This window comes from Rhinoraja longicauda, chromosome 8 (assembly GCF_053455715.1).
Source record: "Rhinoraja longicauda isolate Sanriku21f chromosome 8, sRhiLon1.1, whole genome shotgun sequence".
Taxonomy (NCBI): Eukaryota; Metazoa; Chordata; class Chondrichthyes; order Rajiformes; family Arhynchobatidae; genus Rhinoraja; species Rhinoraja longicauda.
This window is the reverse complement of record NC_135960.1, coordinates 36,769,408-36,782,884: the sequence shown is the minus strand read 5'-3', so window position 1 is coordinate 36,782,884 and position 13,477 is coordinate 36,769,408. Positions and strand designations below refer to the sequence as shown.

General features: G+C 41.9%; 1 protein-coding gene across 2 annotated transcripts in view; it reads right to left on the bottom strand.

Annotated features, from left to right (window-relative positions):
• Nucleotides 1-13,477, bottom strand: part of LOC144595861 (partitioning defective 3 homolog B-like) — a 916,989-nt gene that overhangs the window by 820,090 nt on the left and 83,422 nt on the right. The gene's annotated exons all lie outside the window — the stretch shown is intronic.

Genomic DNA, 13,477 nt, shown 5'->3' with positions numbered 1-13,477 from the left:
CTCTCAATTTCTGGTCAGAAAATACCTGCCATGGTAGGTCAAACCAGCACAAGATCCGTTCCAGGAGTTAGTGTTCACATGAGGGATCTTCCGTGTTACCCAGTTGAAAAAATATTTTCACTTTGGAATACACGTGGACAGAGACGTATCACTGGATGAAATAATCCTGACAGCTGCCAGTGAAGTAGGCATAGACCTACGTATTTACAAACGCTGTGCGAGGGGAATTCCATGGTTGACAAAGATGCCAGATGTTGATAGGCAGTACGAAGGGGAAATCATGCATGACAAATCTACTGGAATTTTTTGAGGATGTAACTAGGAAAATTGACAGGAGAGAGTCAGTGGATGTGGTGTACCTCGACTTTCAGAAAGCCTTCGACAAGGTCCCACATAGGAGATTAGTGGGCAAAATTAGAGCACATGGTATTGGGGGTAGGGTACTGACATGGATAGAAAATTGGTTGACAGACAGAAAGCAAAGAGTGGGGATAAATGGGTCCCTTTCGGAATGGCAGGCAGTGACCAGTGGGGTACCGCAAGGTTCGGTGCTGGGACCCCAGCTATTTACGATATACATTAATGACTTAGATGAAGGGATTAAAAGTACCATTAGCAAATTTGCAGATGATACTAAGCTGGGGGGTAGTGTGAATTGTGTGGAAGATGCAATAAGGCTGCAGGGTGACTTGGACAGGTTGTGTGAGTGGGCGGATACATGGCAGATGCAGTTTAATGTAGATAAGTGTGAGGTTATTCACTTTGGAAGTAAGAATAGAAAGGCAGATTATTATCTGAATGGTGTCAAGTTAGGAAGAGGGGATGTTCAACGAGATCTGGGTGTCCTAGTGCATCAGTCACTGAAAGGAAGCATGCAGGTACAGCAGGCAGTGAAGAAAGCCAATGGAATGTTGGCCTTCATAACAAGAGGAGTTGAGTATAGGAGCAAAGAGGTCCTTCTACAGTTGTACCGGGCCCTGGTGAGACCGCACCTGGAGTACTGTGTGCAGTTTTGGTCTCCAAATTTGAGGAAGGATATTCTTGCTATTGAGGGCGTGCATCGTAGGTTCACTAGGTTAATCCCCGGAATGGCGGGACTGTCGTATGTTGAAAGGCTGGAGCAATTAGGCTTGTATACACTGGAATTTAGAAGGATGAGGGGGGATCTTATTGAAACATATAAGATAATTAGGGGATTGGACACATTAGAGGCAGGAAACATGTTCCCAATGTTGGGGGAGTCCAGAACAAGGGGCCACAGTTTAAGAATAAGTGGTAGGCCATTTAGAACGGAGATGAGGAAGAACTTTTTCAGTCAGAGAGTGGTGAAGGTGTGGAATTCTCTGCCTCAGAAGGCAGTGGAGGCCAGTTCGTTGGATGCTTTCGAGAGCTGGATAGAGCTCTTAAGGATAGCGGAGTGAGGGGGTATGGGGAGAAGGCAGGAACGGGGTACTGATTGAGAGTGATCAGCCATGATCGCATTGAATGGCGGTGCTGGCTCGAAGGGCTGAATGGCCTACTCCTGCACCTATTGTCTATAAGGTAGGATAAAAATCAGTGAATGTGATCTTGCAGACACAAGGAACTGCAGATGCTGGAATCTTATAAAAATACCAGAGTATCGCAGGAGGTCAGACAACATCTCTGGAGGACATGAAGAAGCAATACTTCAGTCTATATCTAGGTAGGAATCAACCATTTTGGAAATATGGTTGATCTACCAGAAAGAAGGGCTCCGACCCAAAACGTCACTAACCCATGTCCTCCAGAGATGCTGCTGGCCCGCTGAGTTACCACAGCACTTTGTGTTCAATGTCATATTGCACATTGTTCCAATGCAATATGCTCTCGAAACTCTCACAGTGACACATGCCTATTCAAGCCAGAGCAATGTACATCCCAGTATAATTTCCATTCCCTTGTCCACCATTCTTGAGGTGGAAGACCAGTATTTCAATGACATTATTGATTATTATCCAAAACTGTCCATAACATTTACATCGAAGGTAGACTCAAAACGCTGGAGTAACTCAGTGGGACAGGCAATATCTCTGGAGAGAAGGAATGGGTGACGTTTCGGGTCGAGGCCCTTCGAAACGTCACCCATTCATTCTCTACAGAAATGCTACCTGTCCCACTGTGTTAATCCAGCAATTTGTGACTACCTTCGATTTAAACCAGCATCTGCAGTTCTTTCTTGCAGGTCACGCAGCATTGGTGGGGTGAGAAACAAAGTTCACTCTTCAGATCAGCGACCCTTTCTCAGAACTAGGAAATGTTAGAAAGGGAGGGGAAAAAAGGAAATGTTATGTAAGGATGAAGATAAAAATGTTCAAGGTAATATTTTTTTTTTTTAAACAATTGGAGATAGAGGGAAAACTTAAGAAATAAATCTCATCTATGAACAGAGAAAAAAAGGTGGTGAACTGATATTTTTTCCCATTCTTTTAACTTTATTTAAACATTACTTCAAGAGATTATAAACAAATTCTTCCTGGAATTCCATGTAAACACTGTACGGCATGATAGTTTTGACTGAAAATGTTGACCATCCACAGATTCTGCTCAACGAGTTCCCCGAGCAAATTACTTCTCACTCCAAATTCCAGCATCTGCACTTGTCCCTCCATAAATACTATAGGGCCTTAGTGCAGTACATATTTGCTCTCGAGGGAATGGAGTGAAGATTCACTAGATTCTTTAGTTTGAAGCAGGGCCTTCGGCCCACCAAGTCCACGTCGACCAGCGATCTCCACACTTTAACGCTGTCCTGCACACACTAGAGATGATTTACAATTTTACCACGCCAATTAGCCGACAAACCTGTACGACTTGAATGTGGCAGGAAACCAGTGCTCCCGGAGAAACCCCACGTTGGTCACGGGGAGAATGTACAAACTCCGTACAGACAGTGCCCGTAGTCAGGATCGAACTCGGGTCTCTGGCGCAGTAAGGTAGCAACTCTACCGCTGCGCCACTGTGCCGCCCCCTTGATTCCAGGGCTGGAGGATTTGCTATAACAGAAGTGACTGGGTAGATGGGGGCTTTATTCTTCGGAGTTTACAAGAATGAGAGATCTTATTAAAGTATACAACATTCTTAAAATACTTGACAGGCTAGATGGAAAGAAGATGTTTTCTCTGGCTGAGTTCAGGAGTTTATCAGTCATGAGTCAATTCTTTATCTATCCGGAGTGGTTCTGGCTGGTCAGCTGGAAATTTGTTGGCAATAGGGGGTGGATCATTTAGGACTAAGATAAGGAGAAATAGCTTAACATAGTGGGTGGTAAACCTTTTAGAATTCTATTCCCAGGAGGGTTATGGAGGCGGTTGTTCTGTTTATTCAAAGCACAGGTCTGTGTGTTTCCGTTTATTCAAAGCACAGGTCTGTGTGTTTCTGGACATTAAGGGGATCATGGGAAATTAAGAAAGTGCTGGGAAATAACATGAATGGTAGAGCAGGCTTGAAGGGCCAAATGGCCCACTCCCATCTCTTATGTTTGTGTCCATGAGCATTCCTTGTCCATTTATTTAGTTAATCAGTCATGAACCACCCTTTAACTATCCATAGTAGATCTATCTGATCAGTTGGGAATTTCCTGAGGCAGTTAATCACTCTACCCTCTACCCACTCGATCCAATTTCCCATCAACAAATGTCAGGTTAGTTGGTGTATATTTCCTCATTTTTGGGAACAGAGAATTGGAAAAAAATGTTTAGGTTTATTTTTGTCACATATACTGAGATAAAATGAAAATCTTTTTCTTTTGCATGCTATCCAAACAGATTAGATATACCATACAGTAGAGTTAAATCTATTTTTCTCAACACATCAGTGAACCATACTCTACCTCCACTATAAATAATGCTGCAAAGTAACTATTCCACATATCTTTCTGAACTCCCTTTGTGTAGATTTAATGGTTTTGTGGCTTTCCCTTTTATCTTGCAACTCTCCCAATTATCCAGATCAGTATCCTTTTTTCCTTTATATTCTTTTTCTTTTAGTTGACGTTGTCCCTTGTCTGTTAAATTCTCGGTATTTATTTCTTGTATGTGTACTATAGTAAACCCTCTCTATAACAGTCCACACCACGTGAGATGGTGTCAGTCATTACCGATTGTCCGCTATAACCGAATGACGTGGTTAATATGTACAGTACTATTGGATAAACAGCCAATAAACATACACTACACAATAAACAGTAAAGGACACAAAATACACAATACTTTGGGACGGCACAGTGGCGCTGCCATATAATTGCTACCTTTCAGCACTAGAAACCAGAGTTCTAGCCTGACCTCTGGTGCTCCAGATGGCAGCGTGGGTTTTCTGCTGCGTTGCGGAGACACGCAGGTTTGTGGTTTGGTTGACTTCTGTGGGTTGCTGGTGGAGCTGCTGCCTCGCAGCGCCTGGGGCCCAGTTTCAACCCTGGCCTCGGGTGCTTCCTGTGGCCACTTGGGTTTCCTCCGGGTGCTCCAGGATAGGTGCTATCCTGCAAATTGACTTGTCCCAGGTGTGTGGGGTGGAGTTGGTGTGTCAGGCTCCCAGGCAGTGGGGGTCCGCAGGTTCGCCCAAAGTCGGGGTCGGGCCCGGGTCTCTGGTGTTGTTGGGCTGCCGGCGGTTTGCAGAGTTCACTGAGGCCAGTTGAGCTGCAGATTTGCATGTGCTTCCGGTGGTGGGGGCTGTGGTGCCCGAAGGAATCCCACGCTGTCACAATGTCTTTGCGTTTACAATGTGGGAGGAAAGATAGAACCACTGCAGTAGTTCTATCCTACACACTGTGAATTGCCCCTTGTGTGTATGATAGAACTAGTGTATGGGTGATCAGTGGTCGGCATGGACTCAGTGTTTCCACGACGTATCTCTAAAGAAAACTAAACAAGAATGGTTAAAAACACCATACGCTCCATCCACCTAGCGGTCATTCGGTGAAACGACGAACTCCGTCTACAACAGATTCAGTTCTCTATAATCGAAAGCAGTTGTGAAGAGGTCCAATAAAATGAGGGATAACTGTACTGCATATCACATCACATTCTTACCTCTTAACACCACCATCACCTCTGCTATGTTTCAGTTTCATCAATTCAAAGTCAACCACACCCAAAACTAGAATCTTCGTGGACGATTCACTTTTCTCATTTTCACATACTACTTTGAACTCAATTGTATGACTGATGTAAGAAAATTGTTCAAGTATTGTAATGTTGTTGATTAAAGCTAGCCCTGCACTTATTATTAAATCTATAGTGGCATAACCTGGGATCTTGGTATTAGCTTTTAAAATAACTTATTTGTTAACGCTCCATTATTTAAAGCTTTCAGACAGAGGCTAGTTTGTTTCTCTCAATCTAAATGAATGTTAAAATCTATTATTAAAACCACCCTTTATGACATGGGTTGTCAAATTATGTATTCATACATTCTGCACATCGCAGCTGTTACACAACATGTTTATACAGAACAGCAACTTTTCTATTTCCTAAATCTACCCATGAACTCTTCAAGTCTCCCATACCAATGATATAATTTTATTATCATGAGGCTTTAGCTCCACCCGGCACATGCCGAACCACCCCCCCCCCCCCCCTCCCATCCACACACCACCTTAAAGCCTACCACTTTCCTGGTACCCAGGATAATTCGTTCCCTGTTTTGACTCTTTTGCCATCATGTGGCAATAATAGCTGGCTTATCACTCTACCATCCAGAAGACAGGAACCAGTTCTTGGACACCTCCTCACACAAGCCCCTTAACCATCTCCCAGATCGTTACTGATATCATCACCTCTGGCATCTACCGCCACAGGTTCTAACCTTATAGTTCCCCAGTCCCGTACGGCCCACTTCTATTATCTGCCCCAAATCCACAAACAGGACTGTCCTGGCAGGCCTATTGTTTCTACATGCTCATGCTCCACAGAATTCATCTCCAAATACTTTGATTCCACCCTGTTCCACCCTTGTCCAGTCCCCTCCGACCTACATCTAAGGCACCTCACATGCTCTTCAACCACAACTTTCAATTCCTAGATCTCCATTGCCTCATCTGTACCATCTGTACATCTGTCTAGTCCCTTTACACCTCCATTCCTCACCAGGAACTTCTTGGGTCCCTCTGGTTCTTCACTGAACAGAGACTCAATAAGGGTCTCGACCTGAAACGTCACCTATTCCTTTTCTCCAGAGATGCTGTCTGAACAATTGAGTTACTCAAGCTTTTTGTGTCTATCTTCAGTTTACACCAGCATCTGCAGCTTCTTCCTACTCAATGAGTTTCCCTCTGCTGACACTCTCCTCCACCTGGTGGAACTTGTCCTCACCCTTAACAACTTCTCTTTTGACTCCTCTCACTTTCTTCAAGTTAAAGGTATGGCCATAGGCTCTCACGTGGGCCCCAGTTATGACTCTTTTTTTTGGTTCCAAACGCACCATATCCCAATTCATTCTTCACTACATCAATGACCGCAAGAGGACTGCCTGCTGCACCCATGCAGAACTTGTTGATTTTGTTAACTCTAGCACTAACTTCCACCCTGACCTCAAATTCATACGGTCATAAGTGATAGGAGCAGAATTAGGCCATTTGGCCCATCAAGTCTACTCCGCCATTCAATCATGGCTGACCTATCTCTCCCCCCTAACCCTATTATCCTGCCTTCTCCTCATGACCCGATTCCCCTACTAATCAATAATCTATCTACCTAGCCTTAAAAATATCCATTGACTTTGCCTCCACAAAGAATTCCACAGATACCATCCTCTGACTAAAGAATTTCCTCCTCATCTCCTTCCTAAAGGAACGTCTATTAATTCTGTGGCCATAACCTCTAGTCCTAGACTCTCCTATATCCTCTTCACATCCACTCTATCTAAGCCTTTCACTATTCGATAAGTTTCAATGAGGTTCCCCCTCTTCATTCTAAACTCCAGCGAGTACAGGCCCAGAACCATCAAACACTCATCCACTCATTCCTGGGATCATTCTCGTAAACTTCCTCTGGAACGTCTCCAGAGCCAGCACATCCTTCTTCAGATATGGGGCCCAAAATTGTTCACTATATCCAAATGCAGCCTGACCAGTGCCTTTTAGAGCCACAGCATTAGATCCCTGTTTTTGTATTCTAGTCCTCTTGAAATAAATGCAAGCGTTGCTAGCAATTCACTTGGATTATCTCAGACACTTCTCTCATCTTTCTTCATCTCTCTGTTTCCATCACAGCACTATTTACTAACCTCTGCTACCAACCCACCAACTCCCAAAGTTATCTGGACAACACCTCCATCCACCCAGCCTCGTGCTATCCCCAACTCCCAATTCCTCCATCTCCACGGCATCAGCTCCCTAGAAGAGGCATTCCATTCCAGGACATTAGAGATATCCACTTTCTTTATTAAATGTTATTTCCCCCCAATGCCCCCCACCCCTGCTGTTGTTGATGGATCCCTCACCCACATTTCCTTGGGATCTGTCGTTCAGTTCTCACTCTCCCAGGCAAATAAAGTTTCCCTGGTCCTTGCCATTAACGCCACCAGCCTCCACATCTAATACATCATTCATCAACATTTCTGCCACCTTCAACATGATCCCACCAACAGTCACATCATCCCATCTCCGCCACTTTCCATTTTTCACAGAGACCACCTCCTTTGCAACTCCTTGGTTCATTCATCTCTTCCCACCCAAACTATCCCCTCCCTAGGTACTTTCTCCTGCAGCTGCTGAAGATGTAACATATCTAGATGTCCCAATCTCTCCTCCCTTTCATCCATCCAGGGACCCCATCATCATTCCAGGTGAGATAGAGGTTCACGTACACCTCCTCCAACCTAATTTATTGCATTCTGTATTCCTAATGTAGTGTCCCTTACATCAACGCGACTGAACGTAGACTAACTATTTTAACTCCGCTTCCATACTGACCATCCTGTCCTGGGCCTCCTCCATTGCCAGAGTGAGGTCACATGCAAACTGGAGGAACAGCACTTTGTATTCCACTTGTGTGGCTTACAACCTAAGTATGAACAATGAATTCTTTAATTTTGGGTAACTAACCTGCCAGTACGATCCCCTGTCTCCTTTATTTCCTCTCTTTCCTGTGGTCTACCTGGTTGCACACCCATTTCTCCCTTCCCATCCATTCTCTTCCACCTATATTCCTTCCTCTGGCTTCACATTTCATGTCTCCTCTATCCTTATCTCACACGTTGTCTTTTCCTCTTTGCCCCTTATCCAACCATCTGCCAATCAATAACCCCCTCATCAATATCCACCTATCAGTTGCCAGGATTTGTCTCACCCCTACCTCTCTTCCAGCTTTCTATCCCCAACTAGAATCAATCTGAAAAATGGTCCCAACCCAGCTTCTGGGTCATCTATCCATGTTCTCCAGAGATACTGCCTGGCCCGATGACTTACACCAGCACTTTGTGTCTTTTTTCAATTAAACTCTCTAATGTGGATTCATTTTACATCTTGCTCAGTTTGTTCACAATAGTCAGCCTCATCCTCAAACATTACTCACAAATTTCCTGTTTCTTTCTTCTTTGTTTACATCCTTCATTTTTCTATTTACAATAACTATAAATTATTTTTCTAAGGTAGATGCAGAAAGCAATTTTTTCTGACTGTTGAGTAGTATTTAAGACAATTGTCACAAAAAGAAAAATGATACACATTTTTTATTTCCAGGCTGCGATTTGGAATAGACTCTCTAAAAGAGCAGTGGAAGGAGATTTAGAACTATCTTACTGAAGGAAATTAGATATACTCGAAAATCTGGCAGAGTTCTGTGGAAGCGAAAAAAAGGAGTGTAAGTAAATAAGACTTTTTTTGCCCACTCAGATAAGATGAATGATTTGAATAATAAAATATCTGCATGCAAGCAGCACACTAATTCTGTCAACTGAATTGGGGGTCTTACAATGCCCAGACAGCATTCGTCACCTTCTGTGGTTTATACTTGCTTCACATCACGAATGCAAGTAGCACCACAATAACTAAAATACACTATTTTTTTGCATCTGTATTCCTAATCCTCTCCTGACCTTTACAGATTGATTTTCTACTCCTGTTGTCTTCTTGATCAGGCTGTGACCTGAAATCAGTATGCATAGAACCTAACCAAGTTTATGTAGCAATGTACACAACATCCAAATTGTGCCCTTGGTCCACTCCAATGTGCCTGGACTTCAGGCTGTGCACTCTAATGAATTCCAGGCCACACAGAAACAATAGCTGACGTTTCGCAAAGGAGCATAAGAGCAGAAACGCAGGAAAATTAAAAGAAAAGCAACCTTACAGGATGGCCCTAGTGAGCGATGAAAATGTGGAAGATGGACGAAAATAAATTGATATGTTAGAAGTACCCAAGCTAACTGGAGTCATACAAGGAAACAGGCCCTTTGGTCCAACTTGTCCCTGTGGACCAACATGCCCCATCTAAGCTTGTCCCATTTACCCGCATTTCGCCCATATCCCTCTAAACGATCAAAGTTTATGTAAAATTTGGTTAAAAATGATTATCAAATCTACATCAGTAAACTACTTCCACTTATTCTGCATATGAGACTTCTGAAACTCAATTAAATGACACATGTTGCTCACCCCAATTTTTTGCAAAATTAAAAATGTGCGATTATATTAAATACCTGCCTCAACTTTGGTCCCACCTATGAATGGAAATATCTGTCAACATACAATTTTAATTATTTCTTCATTTATTCATTGCTCAGTATGCGAGCATCATTGGAAAGTCCTGCAGCACATAATCCCTACCCCTCAGCACCCTTGAACTGATGGCCTGCTTGGCCACCAAGGATGATATTGACATGAAAGCTAAACTGGATAATACTGGCAAACCTTCTTCCCCTAGTGATTAGATGGATTTTTACAACATTCGGGTAATTTTATGGTCAGCATTACCAAGACTAGCCCAATTTCTTTATAATTCTCAGTAATTAATCTGAATTTAAATTCCACATCTGCCATGACGGGATTTGAAATTGTATGTTTGAATTATTAGCCCAGGCCTCTCTCTGGCTTATTCATTCAGTAACTTAAGCAACACATGTTCTGCCCTAAACATCACAAATTGTGGGGAACGATCGTGTTAAATTAAAAGTTACTGAAATAAATGCAACAATTAGTGTTGAGCGGTGTCACTGACTATGAGAGAACCATTCTTCTGACATGATACAACAGGAACTGCTGGTTACCTTCAAAGACCACCTTCAACAAGCCTGCTATAAATTTAGAGAGTATTTTGAAACAGATCCATTTCACATAATTGGCTAATGTTCAACAAAAGGGCTGTAAGATCTCAGGCAGACCAGGAGACCATAATTCAGGTAACTCACTCTACAGGATATGGATCAAGTCGTGCATCATGAGGAACTTCTGCCACATTGTACACAAACAATACCAAGTATCATCACACAAATTAGCAGCTTTTAAATGACTAAGGAATGCATTTTATTCAGCAGACAGAGGAGGGGCAGGGAGATCAGTGAAAATGATCCCTACTGCCAAAATAGCAGCATTGCTCTTTTGTGAAGCTAACAGGCATGTTTTATTTCATGCCAATTCGAACTCAATCCAAGTATAGCAGGTCCAGCCAAACAAATTCTCCCCAACTTCCCTGTCATCATAGGAAGAATTATAATAGGAAGAATTATAAATAAAGTATATAATTATTCATCACCAAATTATATTTAAGCTATTATGTTTTTGTTCCCTTCACCTCACCCAACTGGACACCATTTAAAAATTAAAACAATTGCGTGTTAACAAAAAATAATACCCATAGGGCAAATAATGTTGCAAAAGATTTATGACTCAATTTATGACAATTTGGCAGTTACAGGATACAAGAAAGAAAAGTGTCAAAGTCAGTCATGAATAAACATAACATCTCACTAAGGTGAAGCATTCTCCAGATACGCCTTGGGTTAAATGTGGTCAGAGAGTTCAGCAAACCAGCCCATAATACACAGTTTACAGAATACTAATGATTACATTCTTTCAATCGTGAGTTTATCATGCTTGAATTCTGTTAACTACATTGTTTAATCATTCAAGAAATTTAGCAATTTATAGAAATGTGGAAAATAAATTTGTGGGGATGAACCTTACGGTGTGGAGTGCAGGAGGTATGGGAGGAAGAGCGATGTGCATGGTCATGGCAGGAATGGCACAGCCACCAGAGGAACAGGCAGGGGAGGAATGGTGGGGCTGGGTTGAAAGACAGAGAGAGGAGGGTGTCTGCCAGAGAAAAATAAGTGTGTGGATACGGATATTATTCGAGGTCGGGTTAGTTATTGTATTCCCAGCTGTTTTCTTCCATAACCATAGCTGTGTTGGGAACCTGGCCACAGGGTATCAGGAAATCACTTAACGTCCATCTTGTTGTGCACTTCACACATCCATGAAAACTCTATGACACCGCGAACAAAGCAGAACTGAAGGCAGAAATAAGTTAATCAATGAGATTAATCAAAAAGCAAGACCTGGTTTCCCATGTTATACACCGTGTCAGACTATTAACAGGGACGTTTAGCAATTGTGGCTATCATCAGCCTACGAATTACCAATTTCAGGGAACTTTGTACTTGTATCCCTCTTTCTCTCCATCCTGCAACACTCTCCAAGGCCTTGCCATTCACTCTGCTAGTCTTGTCCTGGTTTAACTTCGCTAAATACAACCCTTACCACTGTCTGAGATCAATTCCATCTGCCATTCCTCAGCCGACTTTCCAAATCTTTGAAAGAGCTGTCAAATTGTATTGTGTGCAGATCTAGTTGCCCAGCTGTAGGAAGGATATCATTAAGCTGAATCTTTTTTCTTGGGTAAGGCATTAGAGGACATAGATTTGAGGTGAGGGGATTATTTAAATCGGAACCTGAGGGGCAGGTTTTTACATACAAAAGGTCCTGGGGATATGGAATAAATTGTCAGAAGAAGTGGTAGGGGGTGTGTACAATTACAACATTTAAAAGATGTTTTGACAGATGCAGGGGCAGAGATTCAGAGGGAATATGGGCCAAATGGGACAAGTACAGTTGGGCAGCTTGAATGTTTTGGAATGATTTGGGTCAATGGGCCTTTTACTGCACTATATAATTCTGTGGATCTATTAAATCAGGTTGGTTCAATGTCAATATGTAAATCTTGCAACTAATTGTAGAGCTTGATTGAAAATAAGTTTAACTGGTAATTTCTGATGCACACAGCACAATCTCTGCTTCTCTTGCTTCAAAAAAATGTTTTTGGTCATGACCAACTTGGAAAAATATAAAATATTCAACAAATAGGAGAAAGACTATTGAACCAGTAACTATTTGTGTTGTCCTGCAAGGCCATGAAAATGGATAGAATTGAAGAATGTACTGAATGGATGCAAGTGCAGGCTCCCATATGTCAGTCTACCACACGCCAAGTTTAAGATAGTCAATCGGATGTGACAAATAGAGATCAAAGCATTTCCTACTGGGGAGTGAAAGGGAGGAGAGAAAGGGAAAATGTGATGCAATTTCTGAGGAACTCTGGTTTTACTTAGAATCACACTGGCATGGACTGACATGCAGGTTATCTGTCCAGTGGCTAGTTGGTATCAGAGAACTACATGGCATAATGGAGCTCAAAAATAAGGAAAAGTAGAATGTTTTCATTTGAACAAAATAAGAAAAATAACAAATTAATAAAAAGCAAGTTAACCGAACAGTTCCGAAAATAATTTTAAGCCCAAAGAATAAAAAGATAGAATATTTTTTCCCAAGAAAAATTGGCTATGACTGCAACGAACCATGGCAGACAGGGTTAATAAGATAGCACCTGCCAACTTGCACACATTGCAGAATATCACACGTTAAACCTCCTGACATCCAGCTGCTATCTCACAGAAGCTTTCAGCACGCATGGGAGTGCTTGTTTAAGCTACTCCAAAGTGTCATTTTTGCTTTGGTTCATTATCAGTTCTTACTTTAAAAAAATTGATGTTAAAAATAAATGAATTGTGATCATTGCTTAAGCTAGGTGTTCCCAGAACAAAAGTGCAGGTGGGCAACTTTGAAGACTGGTTAAAAGGAAATAAAAAAGTTGGCAGATGCAGTAGAGTTTGACTGAGACTGGATTGTTTAAATTAAAATACAGGATTGAGTCAAGATATCATGCTTAACTCAAAAAATCAATAATTTTCCATTTCTAACTGTTACAATTGTTAAGACTGACAATTTATTAAGGCACTAATTGTTGAGACATATTCTTTAATGCCCTTTGTAAGGCAAGTCAAATTACTTAATTTTCATGTGCAACAAGTTTTTAAAGTTGCAAGCTGATAACCTCCAAATTATATTTTATATATATATATATATGGAAAACAGACATCCGATATGTAATTGAAGAAGACAAACAACTTCAAATGGCCTAAAACTTTCAGATTAGCCGAATGTGAAATTGAGGGTGGGGTCATGGAG